The 23,229-nt window shown below is 46.6% G+C and overlaps 1 pseudogene; it reads left to right on the top strand.

The window, feature by feature from the left end:
- Nucleotides 1-216: 216 nt before the first annotated feature.
- LOC142254857 (fatty acyl-CoA hydrolase precursor, medium chain-like) overlaps nucleotides 217-23,229 on the top strand; it is a 47,769-nt pseudogene continuing 24,756 nt past the window's right edge.

Below are 23,229 nucleotides of genomic sequence, written 5' to 3'. Positions count from 1 at the left end.
TCATATTTTACATACAAAGCTGTGCTGTATTGATTTCCCCAGTGCTTGTCAAACAAATGTTATTAATTTGGAGTTCAAAAGGCTCCTGCTCTGTTTAATTGTGGATTTACTGTCCTCACAATTATTTTTGCTTCGTTAAGAGCCGCAGCTTCCAACCCACAGTGTGTACAGGCGGGCGCCAACTTGTAGCATTGTAGATATAGTGGGTGTAGCCCTGTTACTTGGCTATTAATGCCGCTGCTGGCCGATCTGCCGTTATACTGTGATATGTTAAACAGTAACGAGAAAGATTATACCAGTGACCTAAGATCAGACTGCGCAGAAAAAGCCTGGATCAGAGCAGGATCCCCGGAGACTGCAGCGCACGAGACATGGGGAGTCTGCCGCATATTCTGCTGCTTACCACATTGTTTATATCTACAATTGGAACAGGTGAGAATCAGGTGCAAGATGGTAGATTCTAAGCGATATTATTATATATAGGGGCAGCATTATAGTAGTTATATTCTTGTACATAGGGGCAGTATTATAGCAGTTATATTCTTGTATATAGGGGCAGCATTATAGCAGTTATATTCTTGTACATAGGGAGCAGTATTATAGTAGTTATATTCTTGTACATAGGAGCAGTATTATAGTAGTTATATTCTTGTACATAGGGGCAGTATTATAGTAGCTATATTCTTACACATAGAGGCAGTACTATAGTAGTTATATTCTTGTACATAGGGGGCAGTATTATGGTAGTTATATTCTTCTACATAGGGGGCAGTATTATAGTAGTTATATTCTTTTATATCGGGGCAGTATTATAGTAGTTATATTCTTGTATATAGGAGGCAGTATTATAGTAGTTATATTCTTGTACATAGAGGGCAGTATTATAGTAGTTATATTCTTGTACATAGGGGCAGTATTATAGTAGTTATATTCTTGTACATAGGGGCAGTATTATAGTAGTTATATTCTTGTACATAGGAGCAGTATTATAGTAGTTATATTCTTGTACATAGGAGCAGTATTATAGTAGTTATATTCTTGTACATAGGAGCAGTATTATAGTAGTTATATTCTTGTACATAGGGGCAGTATTATAGTAGTTATATTCTTGTATATAGGGGCAGTATTATAGCAGTTATATTCTTGTACATAGGGGCAGTATTATAGTAGTTATATTCTTGTACATAGGGGCAGTATTATAGTAGTTATATTCTTGTACATAGGAGCAGTATTATAGTAGTTATATTCTTGTACATAGGAGCAGTATTATAGTAGTTATATTCTTGTACATAGGGGCAGTATTATAGCAGTTATATTCTTGTATATAGGAGGCAGTATTATAGTAGTTATATTCTTGTACATAGATGCAGTATTATAGTTTTTATATTCTTGTACATAGGGGCAGTATTATAGTAGTTATATTCTTGTACATAGGGGCAGTATTATAGTAGTTATATTCTTGTACATAGGGGGCAGTATTATAGTAGTTATATTCTTGTACATAGGAGCAGTATTATAGTAGTTATATTCTTGTACATAGGGGCAGTATTATAGTAGTTATATTCTTGTACATAGGAGGCAGTATTATAGTAGTTATATTCTTGTACATAGGGGCAGTATTATAGTAGTTATATTCTTGTACATAGGGGCAGTATTATAGTAGTTATATTCTTGTACATAGGAGCAGTATTATAGTAGTTATATTCTTGTACATAGGGGCAGTATTATAGTAGTTATATTCTGGTACATAGGGGGCAGTATTATAGTAGTTATATTCTTGTACATAGGAGCAGTATTATAGTAGTTATATTCTTGTCTATATGGGCAGTATTATAGTAGTTATATTCTTGTATATAGGGGGCAGTATTATAGTAGTTATATTCTGGTACATAGGGGGCAGTATTATAGTAGTTATATTCTTGTACATAGGGGGCAGTATTATAGTAGTTATATTCTTGTCTATATGGGCAGTATTATAGTAGTTATATTCTTGTATATAGGGGGCAGTATTATAGTAGTTATATTCTGGTACATAGGGGGCAGTATTATAGTAGTTATATTCTTGTACATAGGGGGCAGTATTATAGTAGTTATATTCTTGTACATAGGAGGCAGTATTATAGTAGTTATATTCTTGTACATAGGGGGCAGTATTATAGTAGTTATATTCTTGTACATAGGGGGCAGTATTATAGTAGTTATATTCTTGTACATAGGGGGCAGTATTATAGTAGTTATATTCTTGTATATAGGGAGCAGTATTATAGTAGTTATATTCTTGTATATAGGGGCAGTATTATAGTATTTATATTCTTGTATATAGGGGGCAGTATTATAGTAGTTATATTCTTGTACATAGGGGGCAGTATTATAGTAGTTATATTCTTGTACATAGGGGGCAGTATTATAGTAGTTATATTCTTGTACATAGGGGGCAGTATTATAGTAGTTATATTCTTGTACATAGGGAGCAGTATTATAGTAGTTATATTCTTGTCTATATGGGCAGTATTATAGTAGTTATATTCTTGTATATAGGGGGCAGTATTATAGTAGTTATATTCTGGTACATAGGGGGCAGTATTATAGTAGTTATATTCTTGTACATAGGGGGCAGTATTATAGTAGTTATATTCTTGTACATAGGAGGCAGTATTATAGTAGATATATTCTTGTACATAGGGGCAGTATTATAGTAGTTATATTCTTCTACATAGGGGCAGTATTATAGTAGTTATATTCTTCTACATAGGGGCAGTATTATAGTAGTTATATTCTTGTACATAGGGGCAGTATTATAGTTTTTATATTCTTGTACATAGGGGCAGTATTATAGTAGTTATATTCTTGTATATATGGGGCAGTATTATAGTAGTTATATTCTTCTACATAGGGGCAGTATTATAGTAGTTATATTCTTACATATAAGGGCAATAGATATTCGCTCATCCACAGCAGTAGTAATATAAAAGTTCTTGTCCGATGGGGAAGGGGTCAGTACTTATATTTGTACAGTAGGGTTAGTAAATATATTGCAGTAGCACACGCTGTATGCAGGAGCAGGAGGAGCCATTAAGGACAAGAGAATGTGAAACATTAATTGTATTGTTAATTGTCCCTAAAATATTTTTGATTTCTATGTGTGAAGATGTAAGACCTTTAGTAGCCACCAAATATGGAGAGCTGCGGGGCGTTTCGGTGCCAGTGAAGGAGACATCTAGAGCCGTTGATGTATTTTATGGAATCCCTTTTGCAAAACCTCCTGTGGGAAAACTGAGATTTGCTCATCCAGAACCTCCTGAGCCGTGGAAATCTGTAAGAGACGCCTCCGAGCCTCCTCCAATGTGAGTCTCATGTATTTGTGATGAGGTCGTAGTGAATCATTGTGTATATGTGTCTGTGTGTGTGTATATGTATATATCACAAAAGTGACTACACCCCTTTATATTTTTGTAAATATTTTATTATATCTTTTTTATTGGACAACACTGAAGATCGGACTCTTTGATACAATGTACAGTAGTCAGTATGCAGCGTGTAACAAAAATGAGTACACCCCTAAGTGTAAATGGCTCAATTGTGTCCTTGGTGTAAATCTTTTGTGTAGCCCCCATTATTTTCCCGCACGGCCTTACCTCTCTTGGGCCTGGAGGTCACTAGATCTTCACAGGAGCCGCTGGATCCTCTTCCATTCTCCATGACGAGATTATGGAACTGGTGGATGTTTGAGATCTTTCACTCCTTCTGCTTCTGTTTTAGGAGACCCCTGTCACAAGTGTTTCAAGCCCACAGGTTACGTCTGGGGTATCTGGGATCAGGAGGTCCCAACACTTAATTAATCACATGTCCTATGTGAGCCCACTTTGCTGATATCTCAATTAGAGTAGATTTACTTTCATTTAATGTTGGAGGGGTTAAGGACGCTTTCCCTTCTGACTGAGATTATGTATAGCCCTAATCACAGCTGTAGCCTATTATCATCGCTCCCTTCTGCTATATGTACCCACTCCTGACTTTACTGCATGCTACTTATCAATCCTGTGAATTAATTAGTAGTAGTAACCACATCTTTTTCTAGAATCTTCTAGAACTACTGGTACTTTTTGTGGAATTACATATTTCAGCCAGCAAGCGAGGGTCACTGAGCTTGCGGGGGTCCAGTGAGGTGTGGGGTTGCAGGTAAGTGCATAGTTTAAGCACAATATCATAGTTTGACACAAGAGCATAGGTTGAAGTTATCCTTATAAGTTTGCCATTGTTTTTTTCTTTGTTTTTCTACTTTTATCCGTACTGTTTATCTCCATTTAATAGGGGCTCCATGGACAATGCTACCAGGTGTGTATCTTGTCAGATGTATGCATGCCTTGAACAGCCGTTCGAGAGTGAATATGTGGCGCCCCTGAGGCCTCAGTCGCCACAGGGTACTGCACCACACTTAGGGTGCGGTGCTCAACCCGGGATCCAGAGGAGGTCGGTACTGGTTTGAACACTTGCACAACTCAAACACACAATCAGGTTGCCCTCCCCACTGGGGACCGGACTAGGGTTGGGTCCTAAGGCAGTCTCCAAACATGGGGGGCAGCCACCCACTAGTGACAGGGACCTGGGGAGAAGCAGCCAGCAGGGGAGATTAGAAGCCAACACAACAGTTAAAGAGTTCTTCAGCAGGAGAGGAAGGGAGCGGATGGTCCCACCGGCGGCTCTGGTGGGACACAGGAGTTCATATTGTTGCCGAGGGGGCAGCTTCATTGCTCTCTCGGGACTGGCGCCACACAGGGTGCAGGACCCTAGGGAAGATCATTCTCCAAGTTGGTTTTCCAGAATTTGCCATCACGGGGAGATTGCACGTCTCCCTGGCCAACACAGAGCCTGAAAGCACAGTGCCATATAGGATCCGGGGCCTTGATCACAGTCAGGCGCCATTGCGGAGCCGCGACACCTGCAGAAGAGACAAGACCTTTACGCGGGATGGACTGGGGTCCCCAAGTAGCTTTAAGCCAAAGAGATCCAACTCACACGGCGCTAGGAGGAAGGGGTCCACCAACCACTACACTGGACTGATCTCCAAAGAGATCCAGATTTGACGGGGCCCATCACAGCGGTGACCAGTGCTTCTGTAGCAGCAACCGGGCTACTTCTAGAACTGTGAGTAAAGACACCTGGAACCCTCAGAGACTGTGTCCGTCTGTTCTTGCCGGCGCCGACGCCCCGCGCCTAGGCGCTCACCATTACTACTCCCTCCATTATCCTCCCCGGGGTCCGCTCCACCTGTGGGGAGCGACACCATCTCTGCGCCGGAGGACAGTGACAGCAGCGGTGGCTAATCCCAGGCTGCGTACCACAAGTGACGTCATGACAAACATTCACCTCATCATCCCCCTGTTTATTGTGGATACCTCGGGGCAGGTGGACAGACAGGGTCATCTGTCACCGAGACCGTGAATGCCGAACAGTATGTTGTCTGCCGGGTGCTCGGGTTAGGGCATATTGCGGATCCGATAGACAGATTGCTGGGTGGGACTGGGGAAAACCCAGCGGTCATGGTGCACATTGGTACTAATGACAAAGTTAGAGGCAGGTGGAAGGTCCTTAAAAATGATTACAGGGAACTAGGAGAGAAGCTGAAGTCCAGGACCTCCAAGGTGGTGTTTTCAGAAATACTACCGGTGGCACGAGCATCACTAGAAAGACAGCGGGAGTTTAGGGAGATAAATACGTGGCTTAGAAATTGGTGCAGGAAGGAAGGGTTCGGGTTCATGGAGAACAGGGCCAACTTCTCAGTCGGCTACACGCTCTACGGTAGGGACGGGCTGCACCTCAATGGGGAGGGTGCAGCTATGCTGAGGGAGAAAATGGTCAGACGGAAGGAGGAGCATTTAAGCTAGGATCTGGGGGAGGGTAGTAGAGCAAATAAGGGGATAGATAGAGCAGATAGAGACAGGGAGATGGTAGGGGTCAATGAAGGTTTAGGGGGGCTGGGACATGCAAGGAACGTAGGTAGGCTAGGAGTAATAAAGGTGTTAATAGTATTAAATGTCTACTGGCAAATGCAAGAAGTCTTGCAAAAAAAATTAATGAATTGGAGACTCTTATGTCGACCATGGAATATGATGTGGTGGGTATTACGGAAACCTGGCTGGATGAAAGCCATGACTGGGTGACAAACATAGAGGGTTATACTACATTCAGGAAGGACAGAAAAGACAAAAAGGTGGAGGGGTGTGTATATTTATCAAATTTAACCTAAAACCTGTGTTGAATGATGACATTGGGGGAACTGCAATAATAATAATAATAATAATTGGGTTCTTATTATGGTGGATTTCAGCTATCCAGACATACAGTGGGACATTGAATCTTCTGGTTGTGCTTAAATCTGTAATTTCTTATCTACTATTCAAGACTATTACCTCTCTCAGGTGGTAGATGAGCCGACCAGGAGAGATAATCTGCAGGATCTGGTCCTGTCACAAAGACCAGATACAATTTCAGATCTACAGGGCCAGGAGCATTTGACAGGTCCAGGAGCACTTGACAGGTCCAGAAACACTTGGGCACCAGCGATCATAATATGGTAAGCTTCAAAGTAATATCCAATAGAGCATTTGACTGGGGGAATGCTAAAACCTGGAATTTTAGGAAAGCTGATTTCAACAAATTAAGGGAAGAGCTTAAATGTGTAGATTGGGACAAAGTCATGGTAACTGGGGATACCGAACAGAAATGGGGTTAAGTTTAAGGATATACTACTAGAGTCTTGTAAAAAAAACTTATACCCTCTTGTAATAAAATGTCCAGGAATAAAAAAAACCCCCACTATGGATAAATAAATCTGTACAAAGTATAATAAGACAAAAACAAAGGGCGTTTAAAATCTTAAAGGCTGAGAATACAGAAATAGCATTTCAGAAGTATAACAATATCAATAGGAAATGTAAAAAAGAAATCAAGCAAGCAAAATTAGCTACTGAAACACGAATCGCCAATGATATGTAAATAAATCCCAAAATCTTTTATAAATACATTAATGCCAAAAGGAAAACAAAGGATAATATTGGCCCCTTAAAATATAATAAGTTAGTTATAGAGGACAAACAAAAGACTGAGATCTTAAACAGGCACTTCTCATCAGTGTTCACCAAGGAACTAACTGTTCCAGGGATCATTCAACAAGTAAAAAAATCAAAGTTCACCACCTGATATAATTAATTTAACACAAGAAGTACGCCTACATCTGAGTAAATTAAACATTGACAAATCCCCAGGGCCAGATGGCATTCATCCACAAATATTGAGGGAATTGAGCTCCGTAATCGACAGAGCGCTGTATCTCATCTTTTTAGACTCTCTTGTAACAGGGTTGGTGCCTCAGGATCGGAGGATTGCTGATGTTATTCCGATATTTAAGAAAGGTAAGCGGGTAGATCCAGGCAACTACTGTCCAGTAAGCCTGACATCAGTAGTATGCAAAGTTTTTGACGGTATTTTAAGGGATGACATGCACAAATATATTGCAGAAAATAATATAACAACTGACAGACAGCATGGATTCATGAAAGATAAGTCGTGTCTAACCAATCTGGGGTTCTATGAGGGGTTCTATGAGGGGGTAAGTGCAAACCTGGATATTGGTAATGCAGCTGAGGGGATTTATTTGGACTTTGCAAAGGCATTTGATACTGTACCACATAATAGTCGTCATAAATGGTACATTCTCTAAATGGGCTAAAGTCAGCAGTGGGGGCCGCAGGGGTCTGTGCTGGGAGCAGTGGGGACTGCAGGGATCTGTACTGGGAGCAGTGGGGACCGCAGGGATCTGTGCTGGGAGAAGTGGGGACCGCAGGGATCTGTGCTGGGAGCAGTGGGGACCGCAGGGATCTGTACTGGGAGCAGTGGGGACCGCAGGGATCTGTGCTGGGAGCAGTAGGGACCGCAGGGATCTGTACTGGGAGCAGTGAGGACCACAGGGATCTGTCCTGGGAGCAGTGGGGGCCGCAGGGATCTGTACTGGGAGAAGTGGGGACCACAGGGATCTGTACTGGGAGAAGTGGGGACCGCAGGGATCTGTTGTAACGGGGTGCCAGGGGCGCCTCCAGGCTTGTAGTCGTGGCCCTTGCTGACAGGCTTACCCCCGGCGTCGCCGTCACTGGGGGGACAGGAGGTGCCTTGGTGGGGCAGAGTGTGGTGGTGCAGGTGTTGTCCGGCGCACAAATACTCTTCAGGCGTGGGTCAATGCAAACAACAAACATGTTTTATTCTCCGCAGTTCTTCACACTTGGCAGTAATAAAGCACAATGCTATGGCGCTTCCTTCAGCTGAGGGGAAGTCTACTATAGCGTTCCCTCAAGTGGGCGACTTGCCTGACTACTTCACTTCGCCCGGCTCCCACTTCTGGCTACCCACAGCCCGGACCCACACCGGACTGCTTCACCCTACGAGGTTCCGCCCGCTCCTGTCTTCTCCGGCTTCCCTGTACTTCAGCTGCCACACTCTGCCCCTGGCTGTTCCTTCCTCTTTTCTGTCCCATAGACCACTGCCCGTCTTACACACTTTCTTCCCTCCTAACCTGCCGGCTCGTCCTCCCTACTGTGGTGACAGCCGTCCCACCCGGCCACTAGGGGGTACCCTGACAACAACATACATGCATACAATATAAAACATTTTTATTAATAACGTTTCCGGGTTAACTAGGCTTCCTGGTGAGGGGTCTACCCACCCCTTACACTCCTCCCCTCTTTAACCTGAGCCTCCCGGCAAGGCTCCAATCTAAAATTAAAACTGTTAAAACCACATAAAACATGTTCAATCAACTGCGAACCTGTCCAGCGCCCGGAGGCTTGGCAGCGCTCCCGGTCTGTGGTGTGCCCGGAGGCTTAGCAGCACTCCCGGTCTTTGGTGTGCCCGGAGGCTTGGCAGCGCTCCCGGTCTTTGGCGATCACCGCAGGAACACGGAAGCTTTTCTCTCAATAACACGAAGGAGCCCCTGGCTCAGTCCAGCAAGCAGGCTCACTCCGGAATATGCAACTCAAACATAAAACTTTCTCCGGCTTAAACACGCCGGCTTCAAACAAAACAGTCCCGCCATCCTCCGGTCTCGATACTTATTCCGGGTGGAAGGCCCGTTGCCACTCAGCCCTCTGAGCCTGGATGTATTCCGATAGGGACTGCCCGGGTAGTCGGCGCAGCCGCCGGAAAGGCTCCTGACTGATGAGCTGCTCCGCTGCTGCAGCCCCCGGCTTGGGCTCCTCAGTCTCTGACGGAGGTGAGGGGGTCGCTGTGCGGGACGGTGGCGGACTGCCCATAACAATCGTCGGGTGAGTAATAATGTTCTGGTTAATCGCCAGTACCGGCGAGGTTCCCTTCTCCGGGTCGGTACTTTGCACGGGCATGACTGCCGGAGCTACAGCTACGGTATGTCGGGGTCGGGAGGCTTCAGCCAGCACCGGTCTTCGTTGCACTTGTCGCCGGGCCTGGTGTTCTTCCCATTCTACCTCCTGCTGCCATTGGGCAGCCTCCTGCTCGGTAGGCGTACGATGCACCCCCACCGCAAACAAGCCCCGGCAGCCCACTTCCCTCAGGAATCGTACCTTTTCCCCTGGGTATAGGGTATGCAGCCGCTGCGGGAGGCCTTCTGTATCCAAGTTGACGCGATTATAAAAGTAGTCGTCGCCGGTTTCGCCATCCCGGATGAAGCCATACCCTTCTCTCTGGTTGAACTTGACGACCACTCCGGTGGTATACTGACGCTCAAGCTCTTCGCCGTGGGGACCCGCCATGATCTCCCGGGCGACGGTTTCAACAAGCAGCCGCTCTTGCACTGGGTCCGGCTCGGGTGACGGGGATCTTCGGGTTGGTAGGGGAGACAGCAGCACCGGGTCCCAATAGAAACCCCAGTCGTCTCTCTCTAATTTCGGGGCGTAGGTTTCTGCCGGAGTTTGGCTAGGTGCTCCAGTGAGGAGTATGCTGGGCTCACTACTGTATACCTGGTGCTCAGGAGAAAAAAAGTCCATACAAACAAGGAGAATCCCGGCACACAGTATGAAAAGAGGAAAATAGTCGATGATTCTTGTTGTATGTTGTAGTTTTATTCAAGAAAAAGTTCTCATAGCAAGTTGTAATAAAGTCTTTTCATGATAACAGGAAATTGCATAAAAGTCCGACGTTTCGGCTCTTGATTAAGCCTTCATCAGGGACCAAAAGATACCGTACTGATGTTATCATAAAAGAGTCCTATTAGCAACGCTAGAGACTAAAGCGATTCAGAAAAATATGAATATTCCAAAAATGGAGAGCTTCGGTTATCAGGTGTAGGTCACTATAGGGTGCGGCTATGGAAACCACCTTATCCTATGAGGAGGTGTCGGCCCCTATATCATTGAGGAATAGAGTGTATTCCTGGTACGTATATGTAGTGGCGCTGTAAAAGGAGGAATTATCTCAGGGTAAACGTAGGAGGACGCTTGTTATGATTAGGCAATGGGAAAAATGCCCAATGAAGGAAGAGGAAGGCTAAAATGTCCGTGAGACATCTAAAAGGCCGAGCTGAAATCCACCAGTCATATAGATGTGTGGTTTGGCTCAGTGGTTAGCACTGCAGTCATGCAGCGCTGAGGTCCTGGGTTCAATTCCCACCAAGGACACCATCTGCAAGGAGTTTGTATGTTCTTCCCGTGTTTGCGTGGGTTTCCTCCGGGTTCTCCGGTTTCCTCCCACACTCCAAAAACATACAGTGAGGGACCTTAGATTGTGAGCCCCAATGGGGACAGTGTTGTCAATGTATGTAAAGTGCTATGGAATTAATAGCGCTATATAAATGAATAAATTATTATTATTATTATTATATATAACGTGTAAGGACAAATATATGTGTGTTATGCCGCGCAGTATGACAGAACACTGTTTCAAAGTTGGAGCTCCATGTCCGTGTGGTAAGATGGCTAGGCTGGCAGTGAAACGGTTGAGACCGGAGGAGAAAGCCAATGCCCTGACGTTTCGGCTCTTAATTAAGCCTTCATCAGGGACCAAAAGATACTGGATATAAACAGATAAAATCACAAACGACATAATTACAATAATATCATGTTCTGAATAGAAACATAACAACAGAGTTTTATCAGGTGATGTGATATACAAACGTGAAAACAGTGTACGTGAGGCTAAGTGAGTCAGATGAACATCCGATGGAAGGGAGGGTAGGGAAAAAGGGAAAAAGGGGGGAGGGGGGGGGGAGAGTAGACATAAAACAAAGAAAGAGGGGAAAGGGGAATAGAGAGAGAAGGAAGGAAGCAACGGAGGAGAAAGAAGGGAGAATGAAACATACCCGTACTGATGTTATCATAAAAGAGTCCTATTAGCAACGCTAGAGACTAAAGCGCTGATGGAAGAGAAAAAGGAAATTGTAAAAACCCAGATTCATATTGAACCCATAACTTGTTTTTTAGTTAGCCTATTAAACAAAACAATGGCCAGTGGACTTACATTCAGAAAAATATGAATATTCCAAAAATGGAGAGCTTCGGTTATCAGGTGTAGGTCACTATAGGGTGCGGCAACTTGATAGAAGGAGAGGGGGGGAGAAGAGGGAAGGAGAGATTATAACAAAGGGCATTATACGTTAAGGTTGGTAAAAACGGAAAATGAGAATTAAGGGACACATACCTATGGAAACCACCTTATCCTATGAGGAGGTGTCGGCCCCTATATCATTGAGGAATAGAGTGTATTCCTGGTACGTATATGTAGTGGCTAAAATAGAGTAAAGATCAGGGAGATGAAAGAAATTGTACTGTAATAGAACCATATGAGACAGAATGTAACAAACTGCAGACATACCGCTGTAAAAGGAGGAATTATCTCAGGGTAAACGTAGGAGGACGCTTGTTATGATTAGGCAATGGGAAAAATGCCCAATGAAGGAAGAGGAAGGCTAGAATATAACATGACACTATTAGAATCACATGAATCGATTGGCATATAGTATGGGCACCAGTGGTCACATACCTAAAATGTCCGTGAGACATCTAAAAGGCCGAGCTGAAATCCACCAGTCATATAGATGTGTGGTTTGCCATATATAACGTGTAAGGACAAATATATGTGTGTTATGCCGCTATAGAGAGTAAGGGGAATAGAAGAGAATTAGTATCACTAGTGAAAAGCGAGCCCTAATGTACACAGGAGGGTGAAAAAGACAACATACCGCAGTATGACAGAACACTGTTTCAAAGTTGGAGCTCCATGTCCGTGTGGTAAGATGGCTATACAGTAAAATGACAGAAAAAGGGGAAAACTATAATAAAACATAGCAAAAATAGTGGCCTAGTCAATTGAGACATAATACAATATGGGGCCATGATCACATACCTAGGCTGGCAGTGAAACGGTTGAGACCGGAGGAGAAAGCCAATGCCCTAAGGAGATGTAAGTATACATAAGAGAAAAGAGGGAAACATGGGTAAAAGATATCACAGAGGGTACAGACAGGACGTTACCTTAAACCGCCTATGGATCAGAGTGTGGGAGCCCAGGGGTAAGGTGTAAGGACCCGGTATATAAAGGGGATGTGTGAGACGGCGTCTGACGTCATATCCGGGTCAGGGAATGCTGGGAGGTGATGACGTGGGGGCGCATGCGCATTGCGCCGTACTCGCTCTGCCATCCAGACTGGGGAAAAACAGATGAGCGATGCGCAATGTACGCATGCGCAGTGCATGCGGTGACAGGCAGTTCAGCGTCCGGGTGTAGGATCCGAAGTTACGTAGAAGCAGTGGTGCAGCGTGCAAATGGTCTAGGGAAGTGTGTGCACGCTATAGGCCCAGTGGAGGGGTGTTCTAGGTTATCTGGGGAAAGAAAGAGAAAAATATTAGAATCATAATCATGGGTATAGTACAATAAGAGGAATATTGGTAAGTAGGGGTTACCAACGCAATATGAAAGCAGACATAGTTAGAACATTATAAACCATTGTACACACAAGTAATGTGATAGATCAAGGAATTATTGATAAATCATATGGTATACAAATAGGCATCATCTTAGTATTGGGAGAATAACAATAGGGGCAGGGAGTCCCCGCGAGGAGTGCTTGTATGATGAATAGACATTGGAGTTGAAGTAACAAGTATTTAAAAAGTATCAAGGAATAAAATGCAATAAACCTAATAGACAGTACCCGATGGAAATTACAATACAGTCATGGAGAGGTATAAGTAAAGTTTAACATAAGACCTCATACTCTCTATTGAGACCCGAGGGTTCCAGTGTTTTGAGAGTATGAATCCAGTAGGCTTCTCGTGTCTTAAGCCTAGTGATCCTGTCTCCCCCTCTCCTGATAGGGGGAACATGTTCAATGACCTGAAAACGTAATTGGGATATAGAATGGTTATGGAAGATGAAGTGGGATGGTATGGGTAAAAGAGTTTGTTGGCAGCGAATTGTGGACTTATGTTTGCTAATGCGGTCTCGGATATGCTGGGTAGTCTCCCCGACATATCCGAGACCGCACGGACACTTGATGAGATAAATGACAAAGGAGGATTCACAGGTAAAAAAACCCTTAATGGGAAAACGTTGGCCTGAGTGGGGATGTGTAAAGGAATCACCCTTGGTAATGTTTGAGCATTGAGTACAGCTTAGACAGGGGAAAGTACCCCTGCGTTGAGTTGTTAGAGTAAGTTGAGTGGAGATGGAGGTGGCTGATCCGATATCTGCTCGCACTAGACGGTCCCTAAGATTTTGAGGTCTTTTATGACAAAAGAGTGGTGGTTGACTAAAAGAAGGAATAGAAGGATAGGATTGTGATAACAGAGGCCAGTATTTGCGTATAGTATCCCTAATGGGTGTATTAAACGGGTGGTAAGTGGAGACAAACGGAATTCTGGAGACCTCTTTATTCGTTTGGGAATGATGTATGGGAGACGTAGAGTGTCGGGAGATATGAGGGGGATACCCCCTTTCTTGAAATTTACGAGACATTTCATCATGGCGGGCTGTGCGAGTGACAGGGTCAGTTACGATCCGGGCGATTCTGTGATGTTGCGAGAGTGGTAGGGAGTCCTTGACATGTCGAGGGTGGCAACTGGTATAGTGTAAAAGGCTGTTTTTGTCTGTATCTTTGGTGAAAAGGTCAATGGAAATAGTACCTGCATCATCCTGGATTACAGTGGTATCTAAGAAATGGATAGAGGTAGGATCATAGTGGAGGGTGAAGGTCACGTTAGGTATACAGCTGTTAAGAAAGATTAGAAATTTTTGTAAAGTTTCACTGTCGCCTTGCCATATCACAAAAACATCATCTATGTAACGTTTCCAGGTGAGGACATGTGTGCGGAAAAGTGAAGAGTCATAGATGTAATGCTGTTCAAACCAGGCCATGAAAATATTGGCATAAGGGGGTGCCATATTAGACCCCATTGCTGTGCCTCTTCGTTGCACGTAGAACTGGTCCCTGAATAAGAAAAAGTTCTGCTCAAGGACAATGTGCAGGAGGTCCTGACAAAAAGTGTGTTGAGGGTCAGAGAGATTGCTAAAGTTTTCAAGGAACCAGTTGACAGCCTCTATACCAAGGTGATGGTCTATACTGGTATAGAGGCTGTTGACATCCAGTGTCACTAGTAAACAGTTGGCCGGTATAGAACCCAAAGAGCGAATGTGGGTCAAAAAATCAGTGGTGTCCTTTAGATAGGAAGTGATACTGGGGACCAAAGGGGACAGGATTTTATCGAGGGTGATTGCTAAGGGAGAGAGAATTGAGTCTGTGGATGCCACGATCGGGCGACCTGGTGGTCGCGTCAGGTTTTTATGGATTTTGGGGAGTATATAAAAGACTGGTGTAATGGGATTTGATTTCTGTAAAAACTCAGATAATTTTTTATCGATAGTGCCGATCTGGAGGTGGTAGCTGATGGTGGAGGAAATCAACTGACGTATTTTGGGGGTAGGATCGCTACTAATCGGTGTATATGTAGCGGTATCATGGAGTTGATTATGGATTTCTGAAAGATAGTAAGCTTTATCCAAAACTACAATTGCCCCACCTTTATCGGCTGGTTTAACGATTATTTGGGGATTATTTTTCAAATCATTGATGGCACGCGACTCATCAGGAGTGCAGTTATGTTTCAGGTGAAATTTGCCCTGATGTATCTCATTGAGAATGTGGTCAACATCAGTTGTTACCAAAGAGCTGCACCACTGCTTCTACGTAACTTCGGATCCTACACCCGGACGCTGAACTGCCTGTCACCGCATGCACTGCGCATGCGTACATTGCGCATCGCTCATCTGTTTTTCCCCAGTCTGGATGGCAGAGCGAGTACGGCGCAATGCGCATGCGCCCCCACGTCATCACCTCCCAGCATTCCCTGACCCGGATATGACGTCAGACGCCGTCTCACACATCCCCTTTATATACCGGGTCCTTACACCTTACCCCTGGGCTCCCACACTCTGATCCATAGGCGGTTTAAGGTAACGTCCTGTCTGTACCCTCTGTGATATCTTTTACCCATGTTTCCCTCTTTTCTCTTATGTATACTTACATCTCCTTAGGGCATTGGCTTTCTCCTCCGGTCTCAACCGTTTCACTGCCAGCCTAGGTATGTGATCATGGCCCCATATTGTATTATGTCTCAATTGACTAGGCCACTATTTTTGCTATGTTTTATTATAGTTTTCCCCTTTTTCTGTCATTTTACTGTATAGCCATCTTACCACACGGACATGGAGCTCCAACTTTGAAACAGTGTTCTGTCATACTGCGGTATGTTGTCTTTTTCACCCTCCTGTGTACATTAGGGCTCGCTTTTCACTAGTGATACTAATTCTCTTCTATTCCCCTTACTCTCTATAGCGGCATAACACACATATATTTGTCCTTACACGTTATATATGGCAAACCACACATCTATATGACTGGTGGATTTCAGCTCGGCCTTTTAGATGTCTCACGGACATTTTAGGTATGTGACCACTGGTGCCCATACTATATGCCAATCGATTCATGTGATTCTAATAGTGTCATGTTATATTCTAGCCTTCCTCTTCCTTCATTGGGCATTTTTCCCATTGCCTAATCATAACAAGCGTCCTCCTACGTTTACCCTGAGATAATTCCTCCTTTTACAGCGGTATGTCTGCAGTTTGTTACATTCTGTCTCATATGGTTCTATTACAGTACAATTTCTTTCATCTCCCTGATCTTTACTCTATTTTAGCCACTACATATACGTACCAGGAATACACTCTATTCCTCAATGATATAGGGGCCGACACCTCCTCATAGGATAAGGTGGTTTCCATAGGTATGTGTCCCTTAATTCTCATTTTCCGTTTTTACCAACCTTAACGTATAATGCCCTTTGTTATAATCTCTCCTTCCCTCTTCTCCCCCCCTCTCCTTCTATCAAGTAGCCGCACCCTATAGTGACCTACACCTGATAACCGAAGCTCTCCATTTTTGGAATATTCATATTTTTCTGAATGTAAGTCCACTGGCCATTGTTTTGTTTAATAGGCTAACTAAAAAACAAGTTATGGGTTCAATATGAATCTGGGTTTTTACAATTTCCTTTTTCTCTTCCATCAGCGCTTTAGTCTCTAGCGTTGCTAATAGGACTCTTTTATGATAACATCAGTACGGGTATGTTTCATTCTCCCTTCTTTCTCCTCCGTTGCTTCCTTCCTTCTCTCTCTATTCCCCTTTCCCCTCTTTCTTTGTTTTATGTCTACTCTCTCCCCCCCTCCCCCCTTTTTCCCTTTTTCCCTACCCTCCCTTCCATCGGATGTTCATCTGACTCACTTAGCCTCACGTACACTGTTTTCACGTTTGTATATCACATCACCTGATAAAACTCTGTTGTTATGTTTCTATTCAGAACATGATATTATTGTAATTATGTCGTTTGTGATTTTATCTGTTTATATCCAGTATCTTTTGGTCCCTGATGAAGGCTTAATTAAGAGCCGAAACGTCAGGGCATTGGCTTTCTCCTCCGGTCTCAACCGTTTCACTGCCAGCCTAGCCATCTTACCACACGGACATGGAGCTCCAACTTTGAAACAGTGTTCTGTCATACTGCGCGGCATAACACACATATATTTGTCCTTACACGTTATATATGGCAAACCACACATCTATATGACTGGTGGATTTCAGCTCGGCCTTTTAGATGTCTCACGGACATTTTAGCCTTCCTCTTCCTTCATTGGGCATTTTTCCCATTGCCTAATCATAACAAGCGTCCTCCTACGTTTACCCTGAGATAATTCCTCCTTTTACAGCGCCACTACATATACGTACCAGGAATACACTCTATTCCTCAATGATATAGGGGCCGACACCTCCTCATAGGATAAGGTGGTTTCCATAGCCGCACCCTATAGTGACCTACACCTGATAACCGAAGCTCTCCATTTTTGGAATATTCATATTTTTCTGAATCGCTTTAGTCTCTAGCGTTGCTAATAGGACTCTTTTATGATAACATCAGTACGGTATCTTTTGGTCCCTGATGAAGGCTTAATCAAGAGCCGAAACGTCGGACTTTTATGCAATTTCCTGTTATCATGAAAAGACTTTATTACAACTTGCTATGAGAACTTTTTCTTGAATAAAACTACAACATACAACAAGAATCATCGACTATTTTCCTCTTTTCATACTGTGTGCCGGGATTCTCCTTGTTTGGCTAGGTGCTCCAGACCCCACCGCGGCTGGCGGGGGTCTCTCTGGGCAGGGATATGGGGCTCCCAACATCCAGCTCCCCGACGGCAGTTGGGCGGCGTAGGTCGCCCGGACCTCGGTTGTGGTCGCACCGGTCTCCGCGTCCCACGTTGTGAGCCAAGTCACCCTACTGGCTTGCCCCGGTCCTCCGGGTACAGCCGGCAAGTAGGTAGGGAATCCCTCCGCAGACACCACCTGCTTCAGACGGCTCTCGTCCAATTTCTCCATATTCTTGGCAACACTAGTTCTCAGTAATGGCGTCAGGGTCAGTGGCGAGACTAGAGGAAGTGGAGGCGGGCTCACTTTTCCCGCTCTTGAGGATACTCCACCCTTAGCCTCGCACCACAGATCGACCCCTCCGCGACGGCACTTCTTTCTTCTTACAACACCGCCCACTGTACATGTCTCTGTTCGTGCCCTGGGACCGGCACCTCCCCTCTTTGGGCGGAGTACTCCGAACTTCTTTTTCGGCACCGGCCAGCCCCAGGCTCTTCTTTTGGCGCCAATTCTCCGCGTGCTTTCTGTTTCTTCACAGACGACGGCCACCTTGCTGCCATCTTGTGCCCGGTCCTTCACCTCAGGCACTGTTTCTTCTTCCCACCATGGGACTGTAAATCTTCGCTGAAAGTCCGGATCAGGGGCCCTTGGCACCACTTGGTCTCCATCTTCTTGGAGCGGGTCCCCTTGCATATGATCCGGATCCTGCCGACTACGCCAAATGTAACGGGGTGCCAGGGGCGCCTCCAGGCTTGTAGTCGTGGCCCTTGCTGGCAGGCTTACCCCCGGCGTCGCCGTCACTGGGGGGACAGGAGGTGCCTTTGTGGGGCAGAGTGTGGTGGTGCAGGTGTTGTCCGGCGCACAAATACTCTTCAGGCGTGGGTCAATGCAAACAACAAACATCTTTTATTCTCCGCAGTTCTTCACACTTGGCAGTAATAAAGCACAATGCTATGGCGCTTCCTTCAGCTGAGGGGAAGTCTACTATAGCGTTCCCTCAAGTGGGCGACTTGCCTGACTACTTCACTTCGCCCGGCTCCCACTTCTGGTTACCCACAGCCCGGACCCACACCGGACTGCTTCACCCTACGAGGTTCCGCCCGCTCCTGTCTTCTCCGGCTTCCCTGTACTTCAGCTGCCACACTCTGCCCCTGGCTGTTCCTTCCTCTTTTCTGTCCCAGAGACCACTGCCCGTCTTACACACTTTCTTCCCTCCTAACCTGCCGGCTCCTCCTCCCTACTGTGGTGACAGCCATCCCACCCGGCCACTAGGGGGTACCCTGACAACAACATACATGCATACAATATAAAACATTTTTATTAATAACGTTTCCGGGTTAACTAGGCTTCCTGGTGAGGGGTCTACCCACCCCTTACACTGTACTGGGAGAAGTGGGGACCGCAGGGATCTGTGCTAGGACCGATTCTTTTTAATCTCTTTATTAATGACCTTGTGGATGGGATTGATAGTAAAGTATCAGTCTTTGCTGATGACACCAAACTATGTAGGATATTAAAAACTGACTGTCACGAACAGCCGGGGGGAGTCACTCAGAAATCCCCCGTGCTGGCCACCAATGTCACGATCGGGGGGTAACAAGCGGGAGTCACCCCTCCTTTATACCTCCCGACCGACAGACAGAGCACGTGACGCGCTCTCTAGCGCCCCTCTTATAGTCAGGCCAACTATGGAATTGCCCGAAAATAAGCAAGGAGGCCGCTATTCTCCTGTGCCGATGATTGAAGGGCTCCCGGTGAGAGTGAGGTGTATATTCCACCGACTCCAGCAGACGGAATATACAAAAACCTCCTCCAATCTCCCCGGCTGCCCCACAATAATCCTTGGCACAAACTCGCTGCCACCATCCGACTTACGGTAACTATTAGCTGAACACACAGACGTGGGATTCAAGATCGAGATAACAGAACAGCCCAAGATTAATTATATAATTTAATCGGCCTAAGCCACACTAGAAACTACAATATATATAATAGGGAATCTACAGAATATACATGGGTCAGAGTACAGTTACAAGCAAGATATGGATTACAAACAGGTATACAATTCAATCAGTTACCTTGTGCGTCTGGCCACAGGGGGACGCTGTAGACCAGGTTTCTAGGATCTTTCCCACAGATGTTTCCTACACGTGACCCCCGGCGAAAGAACAAGGTAAAATGTCCGAACTGAGTTTATCAATCTTGTGGAATCCCCGTCCCCACCTACCTTCGTGACCTCAGAGGGAAGCACTGCCACTCCCCCCTGCTTTGAGTCAGATATTATCCAGAAAGGGGATATTGGCCATAACTTTGCCTGGGCGGACGTCAACGCTCTCATTGTGACAGTTATGAATTTAGCTGCAAAACGAGAGGACTCATGACTTGTCTGCTAGTTCCCCACCGGCCGATATCACGTTTGGGGTATTTCCCAAGGTCCTACTCCCATATAAAATATGGGCCAGCACCGTCCGCATGCGGGGACGTTATTTTTATGCTTGCCATATTTATGGGAAATATGGTTCACGAGATATTAATCATATTTCACCGGAGCTATTCTGTCTGGTGGCTTCCATAGCCTTATAATGAGATACAAACTCTTGTTACAGAGTCACGGCAGGGGGGCATCCTGTGTCCACTGTTCCCAGCTCATCTAATCTCCATATCAAAGGAGATAGCCATTGGATGTGTTGCTGGGATGTGACACCTTCCCAGATGTTGGACATCTGATAACAAGAAGGGAGGGGGCGCTACCATGGAGTGATGAGAGCGATTATGACTGGAAATCATAATTCCTCTTCATATCCCAGGATTTTCCTCACACCTCCCCCCTTTTGAGGGCGCTAGGGGGCAGCACAATCCGGTGTTCCCCCGTGCGCCCGTCCACGAACTTTCCTTGTCTGGACAGCCCGTCGGCGTTACCGTGGTCACGGCCCCTTTTGTGGCGAATGGTGAAGTTGTATTGCTGGAGCGCAAGGCTCCATCGCAACAACCTCCCATTCGTCCCTGAGACGGTGTGTAAGCAGCTAAGGGGATTGTGGTCCGTCTCCACGATGAAGCGGCGCCCGTATAGGTAGGGTTGCAGACGCTGCAGAGCTCACACTATGGCTAGGCATTCCTTTTCCATCGTGGAGTAGGCCACTTCCCTTGGTAACAGCTTCCTGCTCAGGTACAAGACTGGGTGCTCTTGGCTCGCAGAGTCCACCTGGCTGAGTACCGCACCGAGGCCGAAGTCACTGGCGTCGGTCTGTAGTACAAACAGCCACGTGAAGTCAGCTGCCTGTAGCACAGGCGGGCTGGACAGGGCGTCCTTTAGGGCCCGGAAGGCTGTCTCGCAGTCCACTGTCCAATCGACTGCAGAGGGCAGCTTCTTCTTGGTGAGGTCAGGGGCTTTGCCAGGCTACTATAGTGTGGAACAAACCTCCTATAGTACCCGGCGGTCCCCAAGAAGGACATCACCTGCTTCTTGGTCCTTGGGGTGGGCCAGGATGCGATGGCCTCCACTTTCTCAGGCTCGGGCTTCAGAGTCCTCCCGCCTACCCGGTGACCGAGGTACTGGACCTTGCTCATGGCCAGCTGACACTTTCCTGGCTTGTTGGTCAAACCTGCCTGGTGGATCCGCCTGAGCACCTGTGCTAGATGCTCTAGGTGGTCCTCCCAGGTGGGATTGAAGACGGCAATGTCATCCAGGTACGCGGCCGCGTACCCTTCAAGTCCCTTGAGCAGGGTGTTGACCATCCGCTGGAAAGTGGCAGGGGCATTCCTCATCCCGAATGGCATCACCGTTGACTCGTACAGTCCAAATGGGGTAATAAAGGCAGAGTGTTCCCTGGCCTTGCGAATCAGGGGGATCTGCCAATATCCCCGGCTCAGATCCATGATGGTCAGGTGCTGAGCCCCGGCCAACTGATCGAGCAGGTCATCGATGCGTGGCATTGGGTACGCATCGGCGACCGTGACAGGATTGAGCCCTCTGTACTCCACGCAGAACCGAGTGGTTCGGTCCTTCTTAGGGACGAGGACTACAGGCGAGACGTTGGATGCCTGGATCACCCCCAGCTTCAGCATCTCGTCAATCTCCTGGCGCATGTGTTGCTGCACCTCCAGGGAGACCCGATATGCTGAACACCGGATTGGGGGATGATCCCTAGTGTCCACGTGATGGACGGCCAAGTCAGTCCTTCCGGGCTGGTTGGTAAACAACCCCCGGAAGGGGTGTAGGGTGGCCCACAGCTGGGACCGTTGGTCCTCCAAGAGCTGGTGGCCAACCTCCACATCCTCAATGGATCCACCTGCCCTAACCTGGGCTAGCATATCCAAGAGGGTTTCCGTTTCTCCCTCCTCGGGCAGGTTGCACACGGGGAGCGCACACGCCTCCCGCTCATGATGTGCCTTCATCATGTTCACATGGAAGGGCTTCCACCTTCCACGGGCAGGGTCCAGGGTTACCAGGTACGTTACAGGGTTGAGCTGCTGGTACACGAGGTATGGGCCTTCCCAGGCTGCCTGAAGCTTGTCCTGTGGTACGGGGACCAGTACCCACACCTTTTGACCTACTTGGTAGATCCTCTCACAAGCGTTCTGGTCATACCAACGCTTCTGATCGGCCTGGGCTTGAGCCATATTGTCGAGTACTAGCTGCGTCAAGGCCTGCATTTTGTCCCGGAAGCGCATGACATACTCGATAACCGACACTCCAGGGGTGGCCAAATCCCCTTCCCAAGCCTCTTTCACCAGAGCCAGGGGGCCCCGCACACGTCGCCCGTACAGGAGCTCAAACGGTGAGAATCCCGTTGAGGCCTGTGGAACCTGTTAAGCAAATAACAGGTGTGGGAGATACCGCTCCCAGTCACGCCCTTGGAAGTCGACCAACATCTTAAGTATCTGCTTTAAGGTGCCATTGAACCGCTCGCACAGGCCATTAGTCTGTGGATGGTACGGGCTGGCCACCAGACGTTGCACCTGGACTTGCTTACAGAGGGCCTCCATCAGCTGTGACATGAATTGGGTCCCCCGGTCAGTGAGCATTTCCTGGGGAAAACCCACTCGGAAGAAAATCTCCAGCAATGCGGTGGCCACCTTGTCAGTCCGAATGGACAACAAGGCCACTGCTTCAGGGTACCGGGTGGCATAGTCCACTACCATCAGTATGAAGTGTTTCCCGGAGCTGCTGGGGATGGCCAGCGGGCCGACCAGATCCACAGCCACGCTCCTGAAAGGCTCATCGATGATGGGCAGAGATACCAGTGGGGCTTTGGGGTGTGGCCCCGCCTTCCCCCCTCTCTGACAGGTTTCACACGAACGGCAGTAGGCAGTCACATCGGCCCCCATTTTTGGCCAGTAGAAATGCTGGTTTAACCTGGCCTTGGTCTTAGCAATCCCTAGGTGTCCGGCCATCGGAATCTCATGTGCGATCCGCAACAACTCCGTCCGGAACGGATAGGGTACCACCAACTGTCGGTCCCTGGGCCACGCCTCCGGTGAACCCTGCTGGACCGTGACCCGGTACAGCC

This window comes from Anomaloglossus baeobatrachus, chromosome 10 (genome assembly GCF_048569485.1).
Source record: "Anomaloglossus baeobatrachus isolate aAnoBae1 chromosome 10, aAnoBae1.hap1, whole genome shotgun sequence".
In the NCBI taxonomy this organism is placed as follows: Eukaryota; Metazoa; Chordata; class Amphibia; order Anura; family Aromobatidae; genus Anomaloglossus; species Anomaloglossus baeobatrachus.
Note: the sequence above shows the minus strand (reverse complement) of the source record. Positions and strands in the feature narration are given on the sequence as shown.